This window comes from Lepidochelys kempii, chromosome 1, assembly GCF_965140265.1.
Source record: "Lepidochelys kempii isolate rLepKem1 chromosome 1, rLepKem1.hap2, whole genome shotgun sequence".
Taxonomy (NCBI): Eukaryota; Metazoa; Chordata; order Testudines; family Cheloniidae; genus Lepidochelys; species Lepidochelys kempii.
Window position 1 is genome coordinate 265,980,705 of NC_133256.1, and position 26,316 is coordinate 266,007,020.

General features: G+C 44.2%; 3 non-coding genes across 3 annotated transcripts; 1 reads left to right on the forward strand and 2 right to left on the reverse strand.

The window, feature by feature from the left end:
• Nucleotides 1–16,369: 16,369 nt before the first annotated feature.
• On the reverse strand, nt 16,370–16,441 carry TRNAW-CCA (transfer RNA tryptophan (anticodon CCA)). Its single transcript has one exon. It is a non-coding gene; the product is annotated as a tRNA-Trp (tRNA).
• An 868-nt stretch (nt 16,442–17,309) lies between these two features.
• TRNAD-GUC (transfer RNA aspartic acid (anticodon GUC)) lies at nt 17,310–17,381 on the forward strand. Its single transcript has one exon. It is a non-coding gene; the product is annotated as a tRNA-Asp (tRNA).
• A 179-nt stretch (nt 17,382–17,560) lies between these two features.
• Nucleotides 17,561–17,632, reverse strand: TRNAD-GUC (transfer RNA aspartic acid (anticodon GUC)). The gene has a single exon. It is a non-coding gene; the product is annotated as a tRNA-Asp (tRNA).
• Nucleotides 17,633–26,316: the final 8,684 nt, after the last annotated feature.

Consider the following 26,316-nt stretch of genomic DNA (forward strand, 5'->3'; position numbering starts at 1 on the left):
AGGGCGCCAGGGTGAGGCCACAACCTGGATTAGGGGAGGTTTAGCCTCCCCTGGTTTATGATGTCCGCCACCCGTGCTGAAAATTTAAATCAGTTTTTTTTACAGTTTTTTCCAAAATTGCACTTCCCAAAACTAGTGAGGGCTGCTGCACCCTGGTGGATTCATTCCAGGGGTGACAGGCAATGTTTATACCCCCAATTTTCCTCTGGGGTTCCCGAGAGCAGTTAGTTTTAAATTGCAGTTGAAACTTGGAAACCTCTTTATAGACTTGTGAATCAGAGACTGCCCTGTCCGTGATTCCTCCCCACCTAGCAACAACTACTTGGGGGCTGGGCTGGGCAGCTAAGGGCTCCCTTTACAGAAGGAGTTTTGAATACTTCTTACACCATCACACCTCCACTCTGGACAGATTTTCTGCCAGTGGTGGATCAGTGCTGACGCTAGCTTGGGAACTTCAGTTACCTTGCAGTGCAAATAACCATTAATGAACTATGATTGTGTGCCTTCATTCTTAATAATTTCACATCTATTGAGGAAAGAGTGTCACAGAGCAAGTAGGATTACAGAATTAAGTATATTATCAGGTCAGTTTGTAAGAGAATTAATTTGAATTGAGGATGGAGACTGTTTTTCCTTATTGAGAGCACTTTAAGCAAGTATTTCTAAAACAAAGGTACGTTGACCACTGTCATCCATTTCCATGCTTGCATGAAACAAATCAGATACCATATGCTTTATTAAACCTCAACCAAGGTTCATGCAGGTTCAATACCACATAATGGGTGTCTTGGAAATGCTTAAGAAAAAGAGAATCCCTGCCCTAATTTAAAATTAATAATTCAAAATGTAAATAGTATCTTTCATCCAGAACAACCTAAAAGTGCTTCAAAAACTGTAAGCATACATAAACACAGCACTACTGACTTACATCTAACTCTGAGATAAGAAGGCAGCAGAACAGAGCATACTGCACAAAAGCTGTGTCGGAAAGCTAGTTCTGGTCTTACACTAGTGTAAACCAGGAATAATTCAACTGATGTCAACAGAGTTACACCACTTAAAAACTTGCAAGGAGAGAATCATCTTTGCAAAATGTTGATCAAAGCCATCAGTGAAAACCCCCAATCTTACAAAAAGTGCCATTGATACTATTGAAAGTCTATGCAGACAATAACAGGATTTCTGTATTTAAGATCTCAAGTTTAGTTTCCCCTGCTGCCCCTAAGCAGGATTAAGCTGCTTCTCATACTAGACTGTGCATATTTTCATAATATGATCGGTCCTCTCTTTTTTGTGTGTGCTTCCTCCAACAGTGAAATAGTTAAAAATGTTGACACTTGTAATTGTTATACTTCAATGTTAACACTGTATTGTGGTCAATAGGCAAACGTCACACCTCTCAGGGCTATTATTACAGACAATCTGCAGACTCAGGTCTTGTCTACACTGCTCCACAGTTTGGACTATGGGGATGTGAACAGCAGTGAACACCACAGTGCTGCACTGTAACTCCTCCATGTGGATGAAGAGCACTACATTATTGCGCACTAGGACCTGTCCAGTTCACGCCCACAGCATTCATACAGGGGAGTTACAGTGCAACACTTTGGTGTGCATTGCTGTTCATACTTGGGAACTGCAGTGGCAGTGTAGACATAGACTCTGGTAGACATCACTGCATTGGTTTTTGCTCAGTTTACAATTTGAAGGTTATTTCCCCAACCATAGTAACTAGAGGCTAAGGGATTGCCTGCACAAAAGATTTTTTCCAGGGTATATCTATGCTACAGAGACAGTAGCTACTCTGGCATTACCCTGTAGCATAGATGCAGCCTAAACCGAAAGGCCATTGTTTTTTTTCCATTGGTGTAGGAACACCACCTCCCCAAATGATGGTAACTATGTCAAAAGAAACATAGACTTTTCACACCAGTGAATAATGTTGCAATGTTGGCCTAACTTTTAAGTGTAGACTAGTACACTATAATTATACCAGTATGGTTAAACCACTATAGTTATACTGGTATAATTCCCCCATGTAGGGACTCATCCCTGGTAGAATCATAGAATATCAGGGTTGGAAGGGACCCCAGAAGGTCATCTAGTCCAACCCCCTGCTCAAAGCAGGACCAATTCCCAGTTAAATCATCCCAGCCAGGGCTTTGTCAAGCCTGACCTTAAAAACCTCTAAGGAAGGAGATTCTACCACCTCCCTAGGTAACGCATTCCAGTGTTTCACCACCCTCTTAGTGAAAAAGTTTTTCCTAATATCCAATCTAAACCTCCCCCACTGCAACTTGAGACCATTACTCCTCGTTCTGTCATCTGCTACCATTGAGAACAGTCTAGAGCCATCCTCTTTGGAACCCCCTTTCAGGTAGTTGAAAGCAGCTATCAAATCCCCCCTCATTCTTCTCTTCTGCAGGCTAAACAATCCCAGCTCCCTCAGCCTCTCCTCATAACTCATGTGTTCCAGTCCCCTAATCATTTTTGTTGCCCTTCGCTGGACTCTCTCCAATTTATCCACATCCTTCTTGAAGTGTGGGGCCCAAAACTGGACACAGTACTCCAGATGAGGCCTCACCAATGTCGAATAGAGGGGAACGATCACGTCCCTCGATCTGCTCGCTATGCCCCTACTTATACATCCCAAAATGCCATTGGCCTTCTTGGCAACAAGGGCACACTGCTGACTCATATCCAGCTTCTCGTCCACTGTCACCCCTAGGTCCTTTTCCGCAGAACTGCTGTCTAGCCATTTGGTCCCTAGTCTGTAGCTGTGCATTGGGTTCTTCCGTCCCAAGTGCAGGACCCTGCACTTATCCTTATTGAACCTCATCAGATTTCTTTTGGCCCAATCCTCCAATTTGTCTAGGTCCTTCTGTATCCTATCCCTCCCCTCCAGCGTATCTACCACTCCTCCCAGTTTAGTATCATCCGCAAATTTGCTGAGAGTGCAATCCACACCATCCTCCAGATCATTTATGAAGATATTGAACAAAACTGGCCCCAGGACCGACCCTTGGGGTACTCCACTTGATACCGGCTGCCAACTAGATATGGAGCCATTGATCACTACCCGTTGAGCCCGACAATCTAGCCAGCTTTCTACCCACCTTGTAGTGCATTCATCCAGCCCATACTTCCTTAACTTGCTGACAAGAATACTGTGGGAGACCGTGTCAAAAGCTTTGCTAAAGTCAAGAAACAATACATCCACTGCTTTCCCTTCATCCACAGAACCAGTAATCTCATCATAAAAGGAGATTAGATTAGTCAGGCATGACCTTCCCTTGGTGAATCCATGCTGGCTGTTCCTGATCACTTTCCTCTCATGCAAGTGCTTCAGGATTGATTCTTTGAGGACCTGCTCCATGATTTTTCCAGGGACTGAAGTGAGGCTGACTGGCCTGTAGTTCCCAGGATCCTCCTTCTTCCCTTTTTTAAAGATTGGCACTACATTAGCCTTTTTCCAGTCATCCGGGACTTCCCCGGTTCGCCACGAGTTTTCAAAGATAATGGCCAATGGCTCTGCAATCACAGCCGCCAATTCCTTCAGCACTCTCGGATGCAACTCGTCCGGCCCCATGGACTTGTGCACGTCCAGCTTTTCTAAATAGTCCCTAACCACCTCTATCTCCACAGAGGGCTGGCCATCTCTTCCCCATTTTGTGATGCCCAGTGCAGCAGTCTGGGAGCTGACCTTGTTAGTGAAAACAGAGGCAAAAAAAGCATTGAGTACATTAGCTTTTTCCACATCCTCTGTCACTAGGTTGCCTCCCTCATTCAATAAGGGGCCCACACATTCCTTGGCTTTCTTCTTGTTGCCAACATACCTGAAGAAACCCTTCTTGTTACTCTTAACATCTCTGGCTAGCTGCAGCTCCAGGTGCGATTTGGCCCTCCTGATAACATTCCTACATGCCCAAGCAATATTTTTATACTCTTCCCTGGTCATATGTCCAACCTTCCACTTCTTGTAAGCTTCTTTTTTATGTTTAAGATCTGCTAGGATTTCACCATTAAGCCAAGCTGGTCGCCTGCCATATTTACTATTCTTTCGACTCATTGGGATGGTTTGTCCCTGTAACCTCAACAGGGATTCCTTGAAATACAGCCAGCTCTCCTGGACTCCTTTCCCCTTCAAGTTAGTCCCCCAGGGGCTCCTGGCCATCCGTTCCCTGAGGGAGTCGAAGTCTGCTTTCCTGAAGTCCAGGGTCCGTATCCTGCTGCTTACCTTTCTTCCCTGCGTCAGGATCCTGAACTCAACCAACTCATGGTCACTGCCTCCCAGATTCCCATCCACTTTTGCTTCCCCCACTAATTCTACCCGGTTTGTGAGCAGCAGGTCAAGAAAAGCGCCCCCCCTAGTTGGCTCCTCTAGCACTTGCGCCAGGAAATTGTCCCCTACGCTTACGTTTACACTTAAAATTTAGATCAACCTAGATACATCACTCGGGGGTGTGAAAAATTCAGACCCCTGAGTGCCATATTTAAGTCAATTTAACCACTGGTGTAGACACATTTAGACTGATAGAAAAATTCCTCTCTTGACCTAGGTACTGCTGCTCGGGTAGGTGGATTATCTATCTCAAAGGAAAAATTCCTGTGCTACTGTAGTGCCTGTAGACATGCCCTTTATTCTGGGATAAAAGTGGCTTTTTTGGTTTAGCTTAAACTACTCAGAAGGCAACATAAGCTAAATTGGAAAAAGGTACTCTTCTACTGCAATAAGAGTGTCCACATGGGGTGTTATACAGGTATAACTATAGAACTTTAAATCACATTCTAATGCATACCAGTAAAACTTCCTCATGTAGACAAGTCCTTAGGGCCAGATCCTTGGCCCCTGAGGTGCACTTTGTACAGGGGAATCCCTGGATTGCATGATGATGGTATAGCCAGTTCTACATCTCCTAGGTGTAATGGCAGGTTTCAGAGGAACAGCCGTGTTAGTCTGTATTCGCAAAAAGAAAAGGAGTACTTGTGGCACCTTAGAGACTAACCAATTTATTTGAGCATGAGCTTTCGTGAGCTACAGCTCACTTCATCAGATGTTTACCGTGGAAACTGCAGCAGACTTTATATACACACAGAAATCATGAAACAATACCTCCTCCCACCCCACTGTCCTGCTGGTAATAGCTTATCTAAAGTGATCAACAGGTGGGCCATTTCCAGCACAAATCCAGGTTTTCTCACCCTCCACCCCCCCACACAAATTCACTCTCCTGCTGGTGCTAGCCCATCCAAAGTGACAACTCTTTACATAATCAAGTCGGGCTATTTCCTGCATAGATCAAGGTTTTCTCACATCCCCCCCATCCCCATACACACACAAACTCACTCTCCTGCTGGTAATAGCTCATCTAAACTGACCATTCTCCAGGTTTAAATCCAAGTTAAACCAGAACATCTGGGGGGGGGGGGTAGGAAAAAACAAGAGGAAACAGGCTACGTTGCATAATGACTTAGCCACTCCCAGTCTCTATTTAAGCCTAAATTAATAGTATCCAATTTGCAAATGAATTCCAATTCAGCAGTTTCTCGCTGGAGTCTGGATTTGAAGTTTTTTTGTTTTAAGATAGCGACCTTCATGTCTGTGATTGCGTGACCAGAGAGATTGAAGTGTTCTCCGACTGGTTTATGAATGTTATAATTCTTGACATCTGATTTGTGTCCATTTATTCTTTTACGTAGAGACTGTCCAGTTTGACCAATGTACATGGCAGAGGGGCATTGCTGGCACATGATGGCATAGATCACATTGGTGGATGTGCAGGTGAACGAGCCTCTGATAGTGTGGCTGATGTTATTAGGCCCTGTGATGGTGTCCCCTGAATAGATATGTGGGCACAATTGGCAACGGGCTTTGTTGCAAGGATAAGTTCCTGGGTTAGTGGTTCTGTTGTGTGGTATGTGGTTGTTGGTGAGTATTTGCTTCAGGTTGCGGGGCTGTCTGTAGGCAAGGACTGGCCTGTCTCCCAAGACTTGTGAGAGTGTTGGGTCATCCTTTAGGATAGGTTGTAGATCCTTAATAATGCGTTGGAGGGGTTTTAGTTGGGGGCTGAAGGTGACGGCTAGTGGCGTTCTGTTATTTTCTTTGTTAGGCCTGTCCTGTAGTAGGTAACTTCTGGGAACTCTTCTGGCTCTATCAATCTGTTTCTTTACTTCTGCAGGTGGGTATTGTAGTTGTAAGAAAGCTTGACAGAGATCTTGTAGGTGTTTGTCTCTGTCTGAGGGGTTGGAGCAAATGCGGTTGTATCGCAGAGCTTGGCTGTAGACGATGGATCGTGTGGTGTGGTCAGGGTGAAAGCTGGAGGCATGCAGGTAGGAATAGCGGTCAGTAGGTTTACGGTATAGGGTGGTGTTTATGTGGCCATTGTTTATTAGCACTGTAGTGTCCAGGAAGTGGATCTCTTGTGTGGACTGGACCAGGCTGAGGTTGGTGGTGGGATGGAAATGGTTGAAATCATGGTGGAATTCCTCAAGGGCTTCTTTTCCATGGGTCCAGATGATGAAGATGTCATCAATATAGCGCAAGTAGAGTAGGGGCTTTAGGGGACGAGAGCTGAGGAAGCGTTGTTCTAAATCAGCCATAAAAATGTTGGCATACTGTGGGGCCATGCGGGTACCCATAGCAGTGCCGCTGATCTGAAGGTATACATTGTCCCCAAATGTGAAATAGTTATGGGTAAGGACAAAGTCACAAAGTTCAGCCACCAGGTTAGCCATGACATTATCGGGGATAGTGTTCTTGACGGCTTGTAGTCCATCTTTGTGTGGAATGTTGGTGTAGAGGGCTTCTACATCCATAGTAGCCAGGATGGTGTTATCAGGAAGATCACCGATGGATTGAAGTTTCCTCAGGAAGTCAGTGGTGTCTCGAAGGTAGCTGGGAGTGCTGGTAGCGTAGGGCCTGAGGAGGGAGTCTACATAGCCAGACAATCCTGCTGTCAGGGTGCCAATGCCTGAGATGATGGGGCGCCCAGGATTTCCAGGTTTATGGATCTTGGGTAGTAGATAGAATATCCCAGGTCGGGGTTCCAGGGGTGTGTCTGTGCGGATTTGATCTTGTGCTTTTTCAGGAAGTTTCTTGAGCAAATGCTGTAGTTGCTTTTGGTAACTCTCAGTGGGATCATAGGGTAATGGCTTGTAGAAACTCGTGTTGGAGAGCTGCCGAGCAGCCTCTTGTTCATATTCCGACCTATTCATGATGACAACAGCACCTCCTTTGTCAGCCTTTTTGATTATGATGTCAGAGTTGTTTCTGAGGCTGTGGATGGCATTGCGTTCCGCAATGGGTGTTTAGAGGCATGCCAGAGATAGGGAAAGACTAGTAGGTGATATGTCCAGAATCTCTAGCCTCTATTATAATTTATACTGGAGGCCTTGTAGGCCTGTGGCTACTTCTGGGATTAAAGGTCAGGTCCACCTGAGGACCTGGCCCTTATTTTTTTTTAAATGAGAACTTAGATTCTGGAGTAACAGACGGTACTAGAAAAATGTACCAAGTCACTACAAGCCAGTCCAAAGGGACCCCTGTATTGAATGCAAAGCTATTGGCTGGTGACACCTTTTGTAAAGCATTACTTTATTTGAAATTAAGGCTAAATTTGTATCTACCAGTGAGTTCTGCTTCTCAAGGGTTGAATCAGTAATAATCACATTCTCCACTGTCCCTACCTGAGAGACAGGTAGTTGTATTTTACCTATTGTCAAGACATATGCTAGTAAGAAGAGGAAAAGAGAAGAGAGAGATACAAGTGTGAGATTGTGTCCATTTTCAACTGCTGAAAAGTTACTGTAAGCCTGCCTAAAAATGTGAAAAATGTTGAAAGCAGAAGCCAAAAATACTTTCTGTACAGGACCCTTCCAAATTACCAGAATTCCTCAGCTTTCCAGAATGTGAGAAGAGATTTCCAGTCAAAGACTTTTCTTTGATGTGAATGGGCCAAGGCTGACTAGCTTTTAAATAATCTCAAATCTTGAGTTTAGTGGGAGATTCCTCTGCTTTATTGATGACCCTTGTTCTATAGCATTGTAAATAAAAACAAAAAGTACATTTCATGTTGCATTGAAATGTAAGATTTTTACTTTCTAAGTTTGTGTATTAAAAGATGATTCATAATGCATTTCCAATGGAGATTTTTGGATGTTGAAATTTTAAAGGTATTTTTTCATATTTAACTCTAAGTGCAAAGTAAAGATAACAATAAATGCAGAAGAGCTCTGTATAAGACAGAAAGCTTGTCTGTCTCACCAACAGAAGTTGGTCCAATAAAAGATTAGACTCACCCACCATTAACATTTAAATTTGAAGCTCCCTGTTAAAAGCATTTAAATTTAAATGTTAAGAATGTGATTTAAAATAACCCACCTTGATTTATAAGATTTAGACATTAAAATGGAAATCCCTTTATCTAAAACACAACTTTAAAAAACATAAATTGAATTTTAATTTAATCCATGACAAGGTTTGGCAAAGAAAATAAAGATATTTACCAAGTATGCAACAGAAGATGGAAATAAGAGAAACAGTTGCCTAATCATAATTGTACACTGTAATTATACTTAGTTAAATCACATTGCTTTTCCATGTTCCTGAGTGAATGAAAGAGGAAAAATGAAAAAATTGCTTGTACATAATTCTAGTTTTCTCATCAGAAGGTTCATTTTTTAATACACTTGAAATTGAGTTTGCAAAGTAATATGAAAGAAACATATCTCACTATCGTGGGCCAAATTCATCTGTGGTGTAACTCCATTAATTAAAACAGAGTTACTCCATGGCTGAATTTGCCTAATCTGTTTTATTCAAGCATAAAAATTCTCAAATGGTCATCTACTCGTATGAAAAAAAAATCACAACTGAATTGTATTAATATTTTAAACTTTTTTTGCTACTGGCATTTTGACAGACACAGCCCCAAGTGAATGAAAACTGAAAATAGAAGTATCAGTTCCTACTTTGAGTGAACTGACGGTTAGAAATGATGTAAAAAATGGTTACTTTACAGTTTTCCATGCTGAATCATTTCCAGATGTGAGTTTAAACTTGATAATATACAAACAATAACTCAGAAATTCTAGTCACCATCTATAAAACTACTATTGTAAGCTTAAGGGGTCATTTATTAGATTTTTTTCCAGCTTACAGAAATATTTGTCTCCATATTAATATAACAACAAAAATGTATACAATAAGTTTTTCAGGTTGATAGCTACAATACATTAACACCTCCATTCTTAGGACACACGTTTGGATCTGGTCACAAGTGACATGTGCTTTGTGGTTTCACCTTAGTTCCTAGGGGATATTTGTCTACCTTGTAGTCTGGCACAACATGCAGTCTCCGTTCCAGAGAAGCTATGGACTAGTATCAGTTAGTTCAGAGGACTTGCTCACACTATGCCAACCTTCAACTAGTCCTAGTCATCTCTCACTTTCATAAATGTTTGCAAATTCATCCCATATACCATTTTATAAAAAAGATTATAATTGTTGTTTTGTGAAGATGTTACACGTGTACTAGAATTTCCGTGTTTCTCAACAACTGGTCTGTAGACTAGTGCTGGTCCCTGAGATTTCCCTGAAACAGTTTAGGAAGGCAACAAGCCGGTCCCTGATATCAAAAAGGTTGAGAAACACTACTGGATCACCATTCAAGTGTGTGTTCCCAGCACAAGAGCAGACAGAAACTTCCTTAGTTTAATGTTCCAAAGCTGTTAGCTACAGCAGGGGGATATAGCCACCATACGTGTTCCCAAGCAATAGTTCCTATATAAACAAGAGTTTTAATGTTATGAAATTTGGGGAAGAGTAACAGAATTATAGACCCCAACCTCAAAAGAGGTGAGCGTAAGGGCTTTGTTCTAAATGGCAGTATATCTTCAGAGAACAACAATTACAGGCACACAATTATCTCTTCTTCAAAGATACAACATATGCTGTGGGATGTCTCCATTCTTGGTAAAAGCTAATGCCAATGGGCCAACCTTGATTTTTGCCATGGGGCTGAGTCCAAGCAGTAATCCTTTGTAAATGTTTTCAAAAGAGTTCTGTGCGGCCACCTAATAAATCTCCTGGGGCCCCATTCTCCCACTTCAGTGTGAGTTTGTCATAACCTTTTGAAGGAGAGTAGGCCCTCCAGATGTCAACTGGCTGCACGTTAGCTGCAGAAGTACAAATCCCTTGGACTGAATGTGCCTTGACATGGCCATGAAGTTGCAGGCCTGGCAAGGTACAGCTAGGGTTGCCAACTTTCTACTCACACAAAACTGAACACCCTTGCCCTGCCCTGCTCATTTCCAAGGCTCCGCCCCACCCCTTCTCCGAGGCCCTGCCCCTGCTCACTCCACCCCTTCCTCCCCCCCGCCCCACATCATCACTCACTCACTCACTCCTTTTCACTGGACTGGGGCAGGGGGTTAGGGTGCAGGAGGGAGTGAGGACTCCGGCTGGGGGTGAGGGCTTCAGGGTGGGGCCAGAAATGAGTTCAGGGTGCGGGAGGGGGCTCTGGGCTGAGGCAGGGGGTTGGGATGCGGGTGAGGGCTGGGGATGCAGGCTCTGGGGTTGGGCCAGGGATGAGAGGTTTGGGGTGCAGGAGGGGGTTCTGGGCTGGGGGGGTGGAGCAGAGGGGTTTGAAATATGGGAGGGGACTCTGGGCTGAGGCAGGGGGTTGTGGTGTGGGAGGGGGTATGGGCTCTGGGCTGGGGATGTGGGTTTCAGGGTAGGGCCAGAAATGAGGGATTCAGGGTGCGGGAGGGGGTTCCAGGATGGGGCAGGGGGTTGGATGTGCGGGGGGAGATGAGGGCTCTGGCTGGGGGTGCAGGCTCTGGTGTGGGGCCAAGGATTAGGGATTTGGTGTGCAGGAGGGGGCTCCTGCATGGGATCAAGAGGTTCAGAGGGTGGGGCAGAGGGCAGGGGTGCAGGGTGGTTCTTATCTCAGGCAGCTCCCAGAAGCAGCAGCATGTCTCCGCTCCAGCTCCTATGCAGAAGCGTGGCCAGGCAGCTCTGTGCATTGCCCCATCCGCAGGCGCCGCGCCTGCAGCTCCCATTGCCCGCAGTTCCCAGCCAATGGGAGCTGCAGAGCCGGCGCTTGGAGCACTTCTAACAGCCTGGTAAGCAATGCTGACTGGAGCCGCCAGGGTCCCTTTTCGACTGGGCGTTCTGGTCGAAAACTGGACACCTGGCAATCCTAGGTACGGCAGTGTGAGATATAGACAGATAGCTTTTTAGACATGGTTCTTTTGGAGAGAGGATCTATTGTATTGTTAAAGGGAACACAAAGCTGGATAGACTTTCCATGACTATTAGTCTAGTACAGACAAAAGCTTAGAAGCCTAGGGAAAGTCAAAAGTCTGACTTTGTAAAGAAGGGGCTCACTGGTATGAAGAAAGTAGACAAATTGGTTGACAGATTTAGGTAGATTTCATCTATTTTATTTATTTTTTTCAGATTTAAGAAGTGCGCCAATTGTCCATGCCTCTGGGGGAATGCACTTACAATTATCAAAAATACAATCACATTTTTTAAATTATACTGCCTTTGCCAACAATCAGCTGTAAACAGGCCACTCCCCAAATTTTCTTGTATCACAATGAGAAGTATAAACTCATATGGAACAACCCACGCCAATGACATAATATAATGCTGTGTTGTTAAAACGTCAATCTCTTTGAAAAACTTGCAACCCCCTGAAAATATCACCTCTGTAATAGCCAGTGAATGACGCCCCAGTATATGTAATGGAGGGCACCTAGCAGAAGATAATAATGCTTGCAGCAGCACTCATACTAAACTATCAGGAGGGTGTTAGAGAGATACATGCCAATTTGGCTGTTCCCTATATCTATCTCCTTTTCACTGACAGAGACAACATGCTTGGAAGATGAAACAGAAGGACTTTCTCAGGACTGGAGTTGATGGGAAGCTTCTAGCAGAATATGCACCTGATTTGATTTTCCTCCTTATGTTTCTGGAGTAGATTTCCAGGTCTTTAGTGTTTAGGAGAAGAAGAGACAATTATTTTCAAAGCAAGACACACAGAACATTGCTAATTTCAGTAACTTAATTTCTGTGATACCACCTGACTGATGTAGATCTAAAACTCATCCAAACCTCTTATCTCATTCTTTTCTGTCATTGTTTGAATGATACCAAACAATTTTCTCTGTACCTAAGCCTGAAACCTTATTCTTATCTTTGACACCTCTTTCTCCTTCCTCAACATCCAGGCTATCACCAAATCTTGTAATTTCCTCCTTTATAACTTCATTAAATGTTATCCTTTCTATCCCAGTTGCTAAAATCTTAGTTCTTGTCTTGATCATCTCATGTCTTGGGCCTGGTCTACACTGGGGGGGGGGGGGGGGAATCGATCTAAGATACGCAACTTCAGCTACGAGAATAGCATACCTGAAGTCAACATATCTTAGATCGACTTAGAATCACTTACTTTGCGTCGTCGCGGCACGGGATCAATGGCCGCCACTCCCCCATCAACTCCACTTCCGCCTCTCACCGTGGTGGAGTTCCGGAGTCAACGGCAGAGTGTTTGGGGATTGTTTTATCGCGTCTACACTAGACACGATAAATCGATCTCCAATAGATCGATCACTACCCGCCGATCCGGTGGGTAGTGTAGATGTGGCCTTGGCTACTGTAACTTTCTCCTCCATGGACTTCTTGCCTTTGGTATCTCCCACTCCAATCCATCCAAAGGCTGCTTTGAAATCATCTGCCTGTCACACCCCTCTAACGTTATCAATGCCTGAAATGCCTTTGTTGACTTTCTCCTTTCACTCCAAATTCAATCTTCTTTTGTTCATCTTTGTCAGGGTTCTTTCCCCACTCTGAACTCTAGGGTACAGATGTGGGGACCTGCATGAAAGACCCCCTAAGCTTATTTCTACCAACTTAGATTAAAACTTCCCCAAGGCACAAAGTCTTTGCCCTTGGATTAAATAAACACTGCCACCACTAAGTGATTTAACAAACAATCAGGGAAAGGACCATTTGGAGTTCGTATTTCCCCAAAATATCCCCCCCAAGCCCTTATACCCCCTTTCCTGGGGAGGCTTGAGAATAAACAAGATGAGCACAGACCAGCCTTGGATTTTTAAGACCCAAAAAACCCAGTCAGATTCTTAAAAACCAGAACTTTATTAGAAGAACAAAAAAAAGATAAGAGAACAACTCTGTAAGGTCAGAATGGAAGATAATCTTACAGGCAGTCAGATTCAAAACACAGAGAATCCCTCTAGGCAAAACCTTAAGTTACAAAAAGACACAAAAAGAGGAATACACATTTCCTCCAGCACAGCGAATTTCACAAGCCAAAACAAAGCAAACCTAACGCACTTTCTAGCTGGATTACTTACTAGCTTTACAGGAATTGGAGGGCTTGCATCCTTGATCTGTTCCTGGCAAAGGTATCACACAGACAGACAAAAGCTTTTCCCTGCCCCTCCAGATTTGAAATTATCTTGTCCCCTCATAGGTCATTTTGGGTCAGGTGCCAGCCAGGTTACCTGAGCTTCTTAACCCTTTACAGGTAAAAGGACTTTGCCTCTGGCCAGGAGGGATTTTATAGCACTGTATACAGAAAGGTGGTTACCCTTCCCTTTATATTTATGACAATATTCAAGACTCTTTACAACATACATATTTCTACATATTTGCTTCCTTATATCCCTTCCTACATATTTGCTCTCATTTACCCCACCCCCAGCCCCAGCCCTTAAAACTCCCTTTCTTTTCTTTGCTTCCCATCTTCTTTTATGCCACTTTCTGTAGTTGAAACAGCCTCCTGCTTCCTGTGTGCCAAGCTCCTTGCCTCTCTTCTTACAAACAAATTCTTCTTTACAAATTGAAAAAAAAATCACGTTTTTTACCTACCCTGCTAGCTCTTTCTTGAGAATATCTTCTCACTTTAATGTGTGCCTACTGCTGTCGTTATATAATATTTATCTAATTTAAATAGTAAGATCTTTGGCACAAGGACCAAGTCTTTAAAATATGTTTTTAAAAAATACTTTCATACACACTCTAAATAAATAAATAAATAATAACAATTTTATCTGATGTGATCTTTACTATTATGTTAGTGCAGCAATAATCATTCACTGTGGCCCTGAGTCCGCTAAGCACTTTTCCTTAAGCACAAGTAATTCCATTGAAGCTAAATAGTGATGAACTCATGTGCTTGGTTAAGCATGTGACTAAATGCTTAAATAACCATGCACTGAAATGCTTTGCTAAATCAGGGCCTATATCTCTTCCATTCTAATTGATTTAGAAAACAAATGCTGATTTGGCCAATCTGATGCATAAAACCTGAAAGACAATACTGTTATGAATTAACTAGTATCAGACTGTCTGATGTTAGATATGTTTTAAAGTACTGATAAGTGAAAAGTGGTCAATCAACTTGCAATGTTTGGCTGTAGGATTCTATTTTCATACTAAACGTATAAAGAGACAACACAGGAATTTAAATCATTTAACTCCAGGAATTTAAATGACTCAATCACGTATGTACATTTTATTTTATTTTCACATAATAATCAGTCTCAGGAATGTTTTCTTCCATCTGGATAAAAAGTAAAAACTATACAAATAATGTAAAATCAGAATGTTGACTCACAGATACTCTACACCCAACACAATTTATTTTGGGGCTCACGGATAGGGCTTCATGTTTGTCATGGAGGTCATGGATTCCGTGACTTTCCGCAACCTCTGTGACTTCTGTGGTGGCCAGTTTGGCTGACCCCAGCTGTTCAGGTGGCCCTGGGTTCAGCCACACCAGCTGCTGCTAAAGTAGCTCCACAGCCAGTCACTTGGGCGTCCCCGCAGCCAGCTGTACCAGCCGCTGCTGGAGTGGGCTTGGGGCCAAATGCACCAGCCACTGCTCGGGTGGCCCTGGGGACTGCCCGAGCAGCGACCAGTATGGCCGGCCCCAGGGACTGCCTGAGTAGTGGTCCTGGGGGGGGAAGAGCAGCTGCTGTTGGTGGCCCCCGGCAGCAGTCCCAGGGTGGCTGGAGAAGCTGCTGTTGACGACCCTTGGCAGCAGCCGCTGTTGGTGGCCCCCAGCAGTGGTCCCAGGGCGGCTGGAGCAGCCGCTGCTCAGAGGTCCCCGGCAGTTGGTGCCGCTGCCCCTGGCTCCCCGCAGTAGTGGCCTCCCCAGACATACCCCACCTCCCCCCCGTAGTGGCCCCCTCGCTGAAGATTTAATCAGGGGTATAAGTCATGGAGAGGTCACAGGCCATGAATTTTTGTTTATTGCCCATGACCTGTCCATGACTTTTACTAAAAATACCCGGGACTAAATCATAGCCTTACTCATGGATGAGTATATTCTGCAGTATAATAACTGCAAGGCATCACGATTTGGTCAGAACAATTTTTATTTATTGTCAGGCAAAACCTTTAAGATACTGGTGTGGCTGGATAGTTCTCCAGGCTTGGACGCCCAAGGAGTATGTCTTTGCTTTATAAGTTTACAACATCAGTGCCTCAAAGTTATTATTTTTGCAGTTAGCAGTATTCAGGTACCATTCATAATTTTAATGGACAAAGCCAGCTAACCAAACCAAACCATGCTAAAGTGGTGGCTGAGATGTGGCCTGCCAAAACAGCCCTTCTCCGGAAAATGTAGCTTTACCGGGAAATATTGATTCTTCTTCAGCTAGTGTCCCTATGGGTGCTGCACTCTAGGTGTCTTTGCATCCCCAATGTGAGGGCCAGGGATGTGGCTACACCTACAATGGAGCACTCAAAGGGGGACACATCTCGAAAAACCATCGTTAGTGCGCAAGGTGACTAAACTTTTCTTCTTCTTTGAGTAGTGTCTCTATGGGTGCTCCACTGCAGGTGTATCCGTGCGCCTCAGATCGGTAGATGCAAAGACACGTAGAGTGGAGCACCCAGCACCCACAGGGACACACTTCTCAAGGAACCGCAGCTACTGCACACGGTGAGTAACCTCTTCCTCACTCTCAAATCTTCTCTGAACTGTTCACTCCTCACTAATGCGCCCTTGGGTGCCCCAGCAGGGAACTGCGTGAATGCGAGATGCTAACGCCACGATGTGAGGCAGGGGAAAGGAAATGGGGGTCTTCAGGTTTTGTTGTATTGACTACATAAAATCCTTCTCCCCTGGTATCTTGTCACAGAAATGCTGAGAGCTGGGTCTCCTGCTCTGGGACATTCCCCGTTTTGTAGCTGTGTCCCCACCCAGAGCACCAGTAATGCCAGGGACCGGATCAGGGCGGAGGACTGGGAGGCGGCGGGCGTTATGCAGAGTAGGAGGCTAAAGAACCAGAAGTAAAGAAGGAATGAAAAGAACCAAAAAACGCTAGTTGACCCCGACGTGATTCGAACACGCAGCCTTCTGATCTGGAGTCAGACGCGCTACCGTTGCGCCACGAGGTCCTGCTGAGCTCCTTGACGCCCAGCGTTAGAAATTACCAACCGCCACAAGCTAACGGCTGCTCCCTCCCAACCGCGCCGCGTCCCAACTCGCAGCGAGCGAGCGAGCGGGCTGGGGACACGGCCCAACAGCGACCGCCTCTGTCCCGCGCGCCCTGACCGCGGCAAGGCGCCCCCCGCCGCCAACGGTCCAGTCGCCTCGAGCCTCCCACTCCCGGCTCTGACCCGCGGCAGCCCCGAGACCAGGGCGCCGAACGGCCCCTTTCCCCCCAGCCTGGCCCGGGACAGGCACCTCCGCCGCGGACGGAATCGCGGCCGCCCCTCCGCCAATGTAGACACCGCCGCCCTCCCGGCACGTGGCGGGGCAGGCACCAGTGGCCTCAGAGCGAGCGGGACGAGCCCGGCAGCCGCCCCGAGCAGCCCCCGCCCAGCCCCCAGGGCGCAGCAGCAGCAGCCCCCGCCCCCGGAGAACAGCCCCCCCCCAACCGGCAGCCCCTCACCTATCCCGGGCCGCAACCGCCACTCCCTCACCTCCCCGTGCCCCCCTCTAGCCTCACCTCCGCCATCCTCCGCCCCCTCCCCGACCGAGCAGCCTCGCGGGCCCAGGAGCTCCACTTCCGCTCGCTCCCCGCGCCCTGTGACCTGACCTTCGCAGGGCTCCCACGAAGAGCGCCCAGTACTTCGCCGCCTGCGTGTCCTGCCTCTCCGAGCCCCGCGCCTTCACCCGCTCCCAACGTATCGGCGCCCGGAACGCTGCCGCTCGCCGTGGCTCTCAGCGTCCGCCCTGGCAGCCCCCGCGGGCTCGCGACCGATGGCGGTTCCGGTTAGGGGAGCTAGAAGTGGAGGCATCTTCAGGCTGTGGCCAGGAAGCTCCTCGTTAGTATAGTGGTAAGTATCCCCGCCTGTCACGCGGGAGACCGGGGTTCGATTCCCCGACGGGGAGGTACTGCATTTTTGAAACGTTCACTGCTTTAGCCTTTTTTCCCTTTAAAAAAGAAAACTTAAAAGAATTAAATGTATTTAAAATTTTAAAGAAATGAACGTTTCTAGGTAGGAAGGATATTTTAGTTTCTGTTTACCTTAAATAAATAAAGCAGTAGAGGAAATAAAAGGTATTTTTGCCTCCCCGTCGGGGAATTGAACCCCGGTCTCCCGCGTGACAGGCGGGGATACTAACCACTATACTAACGAGGAGTTGGCTGGTAATGCTTTCAGCAGGAAGGTTATTTCATATCACTTAGGGAGATTGTTCTTCATGTATTGGGAGATAAGAGATTGCTATAAGGCCTGTTGAAGTCACTGGTGAGACTCCTAGTGATTCCACTGGAATTTGGATCAGGTCTTTAATGCACAAGTGACCTCTCTGATCCCTCTGAGTAAAAGAATTTGCAGAAGATAGTGCTGCCTTTCTTCCATCAGACTTTATTATCCCTTCCCAGCCAGATGCCTAACTCGGAAAATCACAAGGAAAAGATGGCTTTTCCACACGCAAGGGGAACAGTGAGGGTAATCGCAGAGGGGGGGAAGGCATGTGGGTAGGTGATGCATTTTTGCCGCCTTAGCACTGCACCAGGGCTCACACTTGGGTTGTGTTAGAAGCAAACTGCAGCTGCTGCTACCAGAAAGCACGTCTACATCTTCGTCTACATCTCTTGTCTACATCTCTTGTCTACATCTTCGTCTACATCTTCGTCTACATCTCTTGTCGTTCCGTAGAGTGTGAGCATGTTTTTGGAAGGCTCAGCATTAAGCTAGGTTTTATTTTCAGCTGAGGCCCCTAATGGGATGGGATGTTGGGTGCAGGCAGCCATGGCCAGCGTGAATGTGTGGCTGTGTGTATGGAGCCTTTTGCCAGTAGTGGAAAGAGGGGAACCCCAGTGTGAAGGCTAAGGACCTCTCATGAACGGGGGTGCCGCACCCCACACTCCTTGTTCCAGCACCTATGCTCATCGATGGTCCTAACCTTTCTGGCTTCCCTGTAATCATTCTGTTTGGGTTGGGGTAGGGTTGTTTCATTGTCTTATTCACGGGTTAATTTCACATTTGCCAACTTTTACGCGGTAAATAAGCACCCCGACTTTCACAATAAGCCAAAAATCAGGGTAATCCCATTTCAAAACAAGGCCAAAACAAGCCAATCCCTAAGAACCCCAACACTCTATGTGACTAGATTCCCCCCGGCGTGCAGTCTGGGACTGTGGTGGGCCCGCTGTGCACCCTGACTCTCTTCTTCCCTTTGTCCCTGCTTGCCAGGAGCTGATCAAAAAAAAGAAGCAACAAACTACAAGCCACAAACTAGCCAACAAGCAACTCACATGCCAATTAAGCCAAAAACAAACCCAATTTTTGCTTTGTGTTTTTTTTTGTGGATTTGGCATATCTGGTTAATTTATTTTCCTCCCATTCCCCAAAGGAATATTTTGTGCGGGGTGTCTCTTGAGGGGATCCACGGAGATTTCCTCACGTAGGCATTGCCGTGGGAAGGGATGATCAGAACCAACTCAATAAAAAGAAAAGAAGCAGTTCACGTGACTTTGCGTTTGAAACGTGGGATGTGCTCTGGTAAGGGTGGAAGAGGATTTTGTAATGAGAATTTGAGAAGCAACTTGAGTCAGCAGCCAGTGAGGCGAAAGAAGGTCAAACACCTGCTGCCTGACTATCTAAAAAGGGAAAGAGAAATGGAGACCAATTACTTTGAGATCTGTAAAAAGAAAAGGAGTACTTGTGGCACCTTAGAGACTAACCAATTTATTTGAGCATGAGCTTTCGTGAGCTACAGCTCACTTCATCGGATGCATACCGTGGAAACTGCAGCAGACTTTATATATACACAGAGAATATGAAACAATACCTCCTCCCACCCCACTGTCCTGCTGGTAATAGCTTATCTAAAGTGATCATCAGGTGGGCCATTTCCAGCACAAATCCAGGTTTTCTCACCCTCCACCCCCCCACACAAATTCACTCTCCTGCTGGTGATAGCCCATCCAAAGTGACAACTCTTTACACAATGTGCATGATAATCAAGTCTGGCTATTTCCTGCACAAATCCAGGTTTTCTCACATCCCCCCCACCCCCATACACACACAAACTCACTCTCCTGCTGGTAATAGCTCATCCAAACTGACCACTCTCCAAGTTTAAATCCAAGTTAAACCAGAACATCTGGGGGGGGGGGGTAGGAAAAAACAAGAGGAAACAGGCTACGTTGCATAATGACTTAGCCACTCCCAGTCTCTATTTAAGCCTAAATTAATAGTATCCAATTTGCAAATGAATTCCAATTCAGCAGTTTCTCGCTGGAGTCTGGATTTGAAGTTTTTTTGTTTTAAGATAGCGACCTTCATGTCTGTGATCGCGTGACCAGAGAGATTGAAGTGTTCTCCGACTGGTTTATGAATGTTATAATTCTTGACATCTGATTCAAGATGAGGTGAGAAAACCTGGATTTGTGCTGGAAATGGCCCACCTGATGATCACTTTAGATAAGCTATTACCAGCAGGACAGTGGGGTGGGAGGAGGTATTGTTTCATATTCTCTGTGTATATATAAAGTCTGCTGCAGTTTCCACGGTATGCATCCGATGAAGTGAGCTGTAGCTCACGAAAGCTCATGCTCAAATAAATTGGTTAGTCTCTAAGGTGCCACAAGTACTCCTTTTCTTTTTGCGAATACAGACTAACACGGCTGTTACTCTGAAATTTGAGATCTGTGAGTGCAAAGTTGAAGGACACTTACAGAGATGGTACTGACTCAGTCAGCAGCAGGGTAGTTATAAAATAAGTGTGCATGTCTGCATCACAGTGACATTAAATCAGGAACTATATTTAACTTACCAATTTGTGTCTGGTCAGATGTACAGTAAACATCATATATAAATGGTCATAGGTATAAGCAAACGTATTGTCTGACTGCAATAATAGAGACAAATATCTCTGGATAAAAGGAGCCTATGCCAGATTTTCAAACATGGGTGGCTAAAGGATGGCTCAATTCATATTTAGGCACCTAAATTAAAAAGTGATTTGCAGCTCCCATTGAAGCACCTCTGAAAATCAGGCCACTAATTTAGGTGTTTAACCCTTGTGGGTTCCTCATTTTAGGCAGCCAAGTTTGAACATTTTGAGTTGACAATTGAAAAAGAAGAGTTACAGTCAGATACTAATTACATTCTGTTGTAGGGATGCCCTGTTTAGATGAATCATGAAGTCATCCTGTATCTGGCATATAAAAAAAAAGATCACATGAAAATTTTACAAATTTCCTAGGCTGCTTTTTTTCCCTCCCACCAGGTCTGTGCCCCCAGTGCATGGAGTTCTGGGGACAGTTGGTATGGGCTGCATTTTTCTAGGTGTAGTGACTTGGGGCAATCCTGCTCATCCTGGCTGCTACAGGCACATAAGAGCTCTCTCAGCGCTGAGGGCCAAAACAGTCCCTTGAAAGCCCAGGATTATGGGGTGGTGGAGAAGCGGGACAATGCACCCACTCTAAGTTCCTGTGGCAGGCTGTGCGCAAGAACCAAGATTTTCACGGGTGCAATAACTTAAGTGTGACCTGAGGAGCTCCTTAGAGCAGACTAAATTTGAGTCTGTTTACACTTTTACAAACATTTCTCTGAACGCCTGATTTGATTCTAATATGATTGCCGCTGATTCACATCAAATCCGACTCTGTGTATACTCTTTGTGCTGTTTGGATTTTGCTCTGTGCCTTTACACTAAAAATCTGTCGGCACAGGACTCTTTGGCAAGGTCTCAATACTTACATAATGGCATATTAATTTACAGCACTGTCTTCCTAATGATTAGCATATAATTATTAGCCTTGAGTGGTTGCTGTACACTGCAATGTACACTCATGGTGCTAAACGATTCCCTAATAGCAAAGTTTCAATACTGCTACACTTTGATCACACTGCAAAGTAAAAGTTTTAGAAATAATCGCAAATGATTTTTAAAGTTTTTTAAGAGAGAAAGGCTGAAGCACTGTGGCAAGTGAACAGTTCAAATGCATTGACTGTTAAACTGCAATGCATTAATAAAACGCATGTAGTATTTTGCTTTTAGCAAAAAGTAAGCACACTTTCTTTTTAATTTACTTCAGTGTGCATTAACAGATGCTATTTGTTGGTGGGAAGAAGATTAGAAATTTACTTCAAAGATAAATACTGTGTTAAATAATAAACATTTTTTATTTCTGCTATTTTGTATGATTATCTTTCACTGATCTCTTTGGGAAAAGAAGCTGGGGTTTCAAGTTCTCAGAAGTATAAGCTCCCTCTAGTGGCGCTCGGAACTGCTCAGCTTCGTAGTTAGTGAATTTTAGAATTAAAAACTATTTGGAATTTAAACAATAAGGCTATTAATTTATTTTAGTTATTGTACAAAAGAAAACTGGGAAAATCAACCCCCATAGACCCAAATGTATATTGAGATTAGAGCAAATTAACTCCCTCCCAGAGCCTGGTGCTTTGTTAACTTCTAGACATCTGGCAAAGAGAATAATTGAAACATCACTAACTTCCTCTCTCACATTCTATGCATTTAATCAATCCATAAATAGCAAACATTTTGTTCATGCTTTGCATCTGGAAATCAGGGGGGGAAATATAAAAAAACACTTTATGATGGAATGTGCAGTTTCACTTTGCAACATAAAGCATTAAGGGTTTTCTTTTCTTTTCAACTTGCATTATTGTGAAAAATAGCCCTTTTGGAAATTAAGTCCTTGTCAGATGCATCTGACAAGGGGACAGACTGGTTCTTGCCAGATCTAAAACAGAAACACACTGAAGCCTGATTTTTTCCACAAGCAATTAATGAAAAATGTGGAAGAAATTAGAGTCTTTCCTCTACTTTTGTGAGTGGAAGGGACCCAGTTTTAAGGTATTTTGCAAAGAGTGAGGCCAGTTCTGCAATATCTTCCTTTTGCCTATTCTGCTACCCATTTTCAGCCCAGCAAAAGTGCCTGCCTGATCACATAGTGCTTGGATGTACATCATCAGAGCCTTCCAGCTCCATGGGGTTTGCAGCCATCACTATTGTACACTGTATGCCCCACAAGGCACTGAAACCCGAGCCCGCTTCCTCCCTGAGGCTGAGGGAGAAGAGTGACAGACAGGAAGCAGGACTGTCAATTTTGGCCCCTGTTACACTCTGACACCCCAATATTCACCACTGTCATGTACTTAGAATATGTATTATACAAAGTGTGCCTTGTGAGGTGTCATTCTAAAAGTCTTGATCTGCTAGACAGTAATGTCTCATTGGATTGTGTGTGCTATCACCATGTGTGAAGTTATGAAGTTTGACTATGTATGTGTTGCTGAAACATGTCCTCAAGCAGCCTTTCAGGTATGACAGTAAAAAGGCCAAACAATGTTACTGGCTTATTGAGGAAATGGATACAAGCACAAGGATTACTCCAGGAACTGTGTACAGTAGAAACCTCTCAGAGATAGCACTACACAGTGGGAACTGTTTAACCCAGGTCACAGCAAAAGAGCTTTCCAGCAAGTGAGGAGAAGATATAAAAGGGGGAAAATGACATTACAGGGTGACCTCACTCTCCCTACAACAACACACCTGGAAACACCTGAGGAACAAAGACTGAACTGGGGGAAGTAATGGTCATAGGCTAGAGGATTTTTAGCCTGTGTATGAAAACCTGGGAAAGCCAAGGCAACCTGTGCCTTAAGGATCTGCCAGCCTGTTTATCACTGAGGGTGAGAATTTGCTAATTTATATCCTACCTATCCAGTGTGTTAAGGTCAGTTTGCAGTTTTTGTTTATTTACTAAGGTAATCTGCTTTGATCTGCTTGCTATCCCTTATAATCACTTAAATAGTTAATAAATTTATTTCTTGTTTATAACATAATCCCATTTGTGCAATTTATAATGGGGGGGGGCAAGAAGTTGTGCATATCTCTCTCCACATTGAGAGAGAGGGCGATTTTTATGAGCTTGCACTGTGCAGATTTTTCTACATAGTGCAAGACAATATTAATTTGGGTTAACTCCCTAAAGAGGGTATACACGTGAGTACTGGGTGAATCTCTGAGCTGAACTCTCTCACACAGAGCTGACTTCAGTCTGTGTTTGCAGCTGGGTGTGGCCATACCTGTGTGCATGTGTTGGTGAAGCCTTGAGGGCCTGGCACAGCAAAAGCACGGCGAGGAAGCCCAAGCTATGGAACGGGCGGGCTCAGTGAAACCCAAGGACATCAGATGGCATCCCGGATGGGTGGTCCAACCCACCAGAGCCCCCATTCTGATCAGCTTAACTGGGTCAAATTTCTTTGGACTAATATACCTCTTTGCAAGGCATATGACTAGAGAAGATAGAGAAGAAGATATCAGGGATAAATTGTAATAAAGGACAGAGGTGGCGGTTCAGGAAAAATTTCTTTCAGGATATGGTCCCAACCAATATGGATTATAGTTTGATGATTCCCTGTATGGGTTCCAGTGTGGGGTGGAAGGTGACAGCTAGGGATATGAGGTTGGAGGGGGGTTTATTTCTGTATTGAAGTGGGTTCTTTCAGGGTATTTGGGTGGCCTCTTCCAATTCACTTTGAATGGTCCCTTGAAATACTATATGTATTAACTAAACATCTTCTCCACCTTGTATTTACCTGTGACATTCTGAGTACATTTCCCAGACCTGAAGAAGAGCTCTGAAAGCTTCTCTCTTTCACCAACAGAAGTTTGTCCAATAAGAGATATTACCTCACCCACATTTTCTCTCTAATACCCTGAGATCGATACGGCTAAAACACTACATACAAACTTTACAGACATATTTGCTTCTGAGCTGAGAGAGCGCATGAGAGGTTTCAGCCTAATGGCTCCTTTCATTTAAAAGTTAAAAACAACTGTAAATGGGAGTGCTGTGTCAACCATAACTATAGTATCACATGGTCAGGAGCTGAGACAGTGCATGTGCAGTTAAGTACTGCCCAAAGCAATCTGCATTAATGAGAGAACCTGACTCTTGCTATTCCTAAATTAGGGGCATGCTAATGAGGCCTTTTCAAAGCCTTGAAAGAGATGAAGAGTGAGCATTGTATTTAGAAGCATGAAAACATGCTTAGAATCTGAATTCACATTATTGTGTATAAGCAGAGAATATAAGAACGGTCATACTGGGTCAGCCCAAAGGTCCATCTAGCCAAATATCCTGTCTTCTGACAGTGACCAATACCAGGTGCCCCAGAGGGAATGAACAGAACAGAGAAGAGGAACCAGAGCATTTTAGGAATACAGAATACAAATTTGCTAAGCCCTGGTGATTAGAAGAATATAATCAACAATAAAATCAAAATACAAAGAGGGACCAGTAGCCCCTAAAGAAGCAGAGGAGTTAAACAACCAACACACGCTCAGGGATTTATTATTTTTTAATTCTTACTGATGATTGGTAAATGATGCTACCATTCTTGTAATTTCCATCTAGTTTTTTAAACCAGAATTTGTTTGCAATGTGGGGAAGCTCAGATGCTGTGGAAATAACCTATTTCTCATGTATCACACACTAGTGAGCTTTTAGAGTGGTGATAAAAGAAGCAGATATTCTGAATAGCTTGGTCCTGTGACCCAGTCCCACATTCCCTACAGTGGAGCAGCCTATGTAGGACATAGGAAATTATGTGAGGCTGTCCTTGTGGAATTTCCCTTGGACTGCCCACTTATGGAAAGCAGGGTTCCTCACCCCCGAAACCTACAGCTCTCAGGGGATCTTCTGGAAGTAAAGACTATCAGTGAGAAATCAACAAATTTCCATAAGACCTTGTCTAAATAAGTAAGTTATATAGGTTTAACTTAAATTAGTTTTTAAAATCAATTAGATTCATAATAGTCTTAAGCTAAAATGAAGTAAGTCTGGTTTTAAATGAAATAAGTGTCCATTCGGCCTTTTGCAACTTCATCCCTGGCTTTAAACATTCCCCTTTTCAGAGAGGAATCCCTGACACGTCTCACTAGGTGATGTCAGCCCCTCCATCACCCGAGGTACTTACTTAGCAAGTTTCAGAGTAACAGCCATGTTAGTCTGTATTCGCAAAAAGACAAGGAGGACTTGTGGCACCTTAGAGACTAACGAAAGCTTATGCTCAAATAAATTGGTTAGTCTCTAAGGTGCCACAAGTACTCCTTTTCTTTTTACTTAGCAAGGTCCTTTGGATGCCCACTAGCTCTGCTTCCTGTCTTTCCTTCAGCTGTTACAGAAGGGGACTGCAAAGATGCTTATCAAAGACATGGAAAAAGTGTCCAAAAGGGAATCAGCCTGGCAGAGGATTGTTCAATGTGATGAGGCTTGGAAGGATTAGATACTTATTGTAAATGTTAGTAAATGTCGATTTCACTGTAACACACAAACTGATGGGAAAATATTTCCATTGATAATCAAAATTTACAGATAGGCAAAGAAAGAAAAATGCTGCTTAAGAACTTATTACAGTTTAAGATATTTACTTTGTTTATTTTGACATGTGACAGTCTGTTTTATACTGCGTTGCTGTAGCCATGTTGGTCCCAGGGTATTAAAGAGACAAGGTGGGTGAAGTAATATCTTTTATTGGATAAACTTCTGTTGGCAAGGGAGACAAACTTTGGTCCCCTTTGTATGCTCGACAGCTTGTCTCTCTCACCAACAGAGGTTGGTCCAGTAAAACATATTACCTCACCCACCTTATCTCTCTAATCTGTTTTAACATTTATAAAGTTTTAACTTTTTGAATCTCAATGTCTATTGACATTACATAATTATTGCCTGCCTCCCGCAGTGGTTGCCCCCTCATAATCTCCTACAACTGTGAAAATATAAATCAAATATAGAAAAATGCTTAAAGTTATCAATATTACCCATCAAAATATTAAA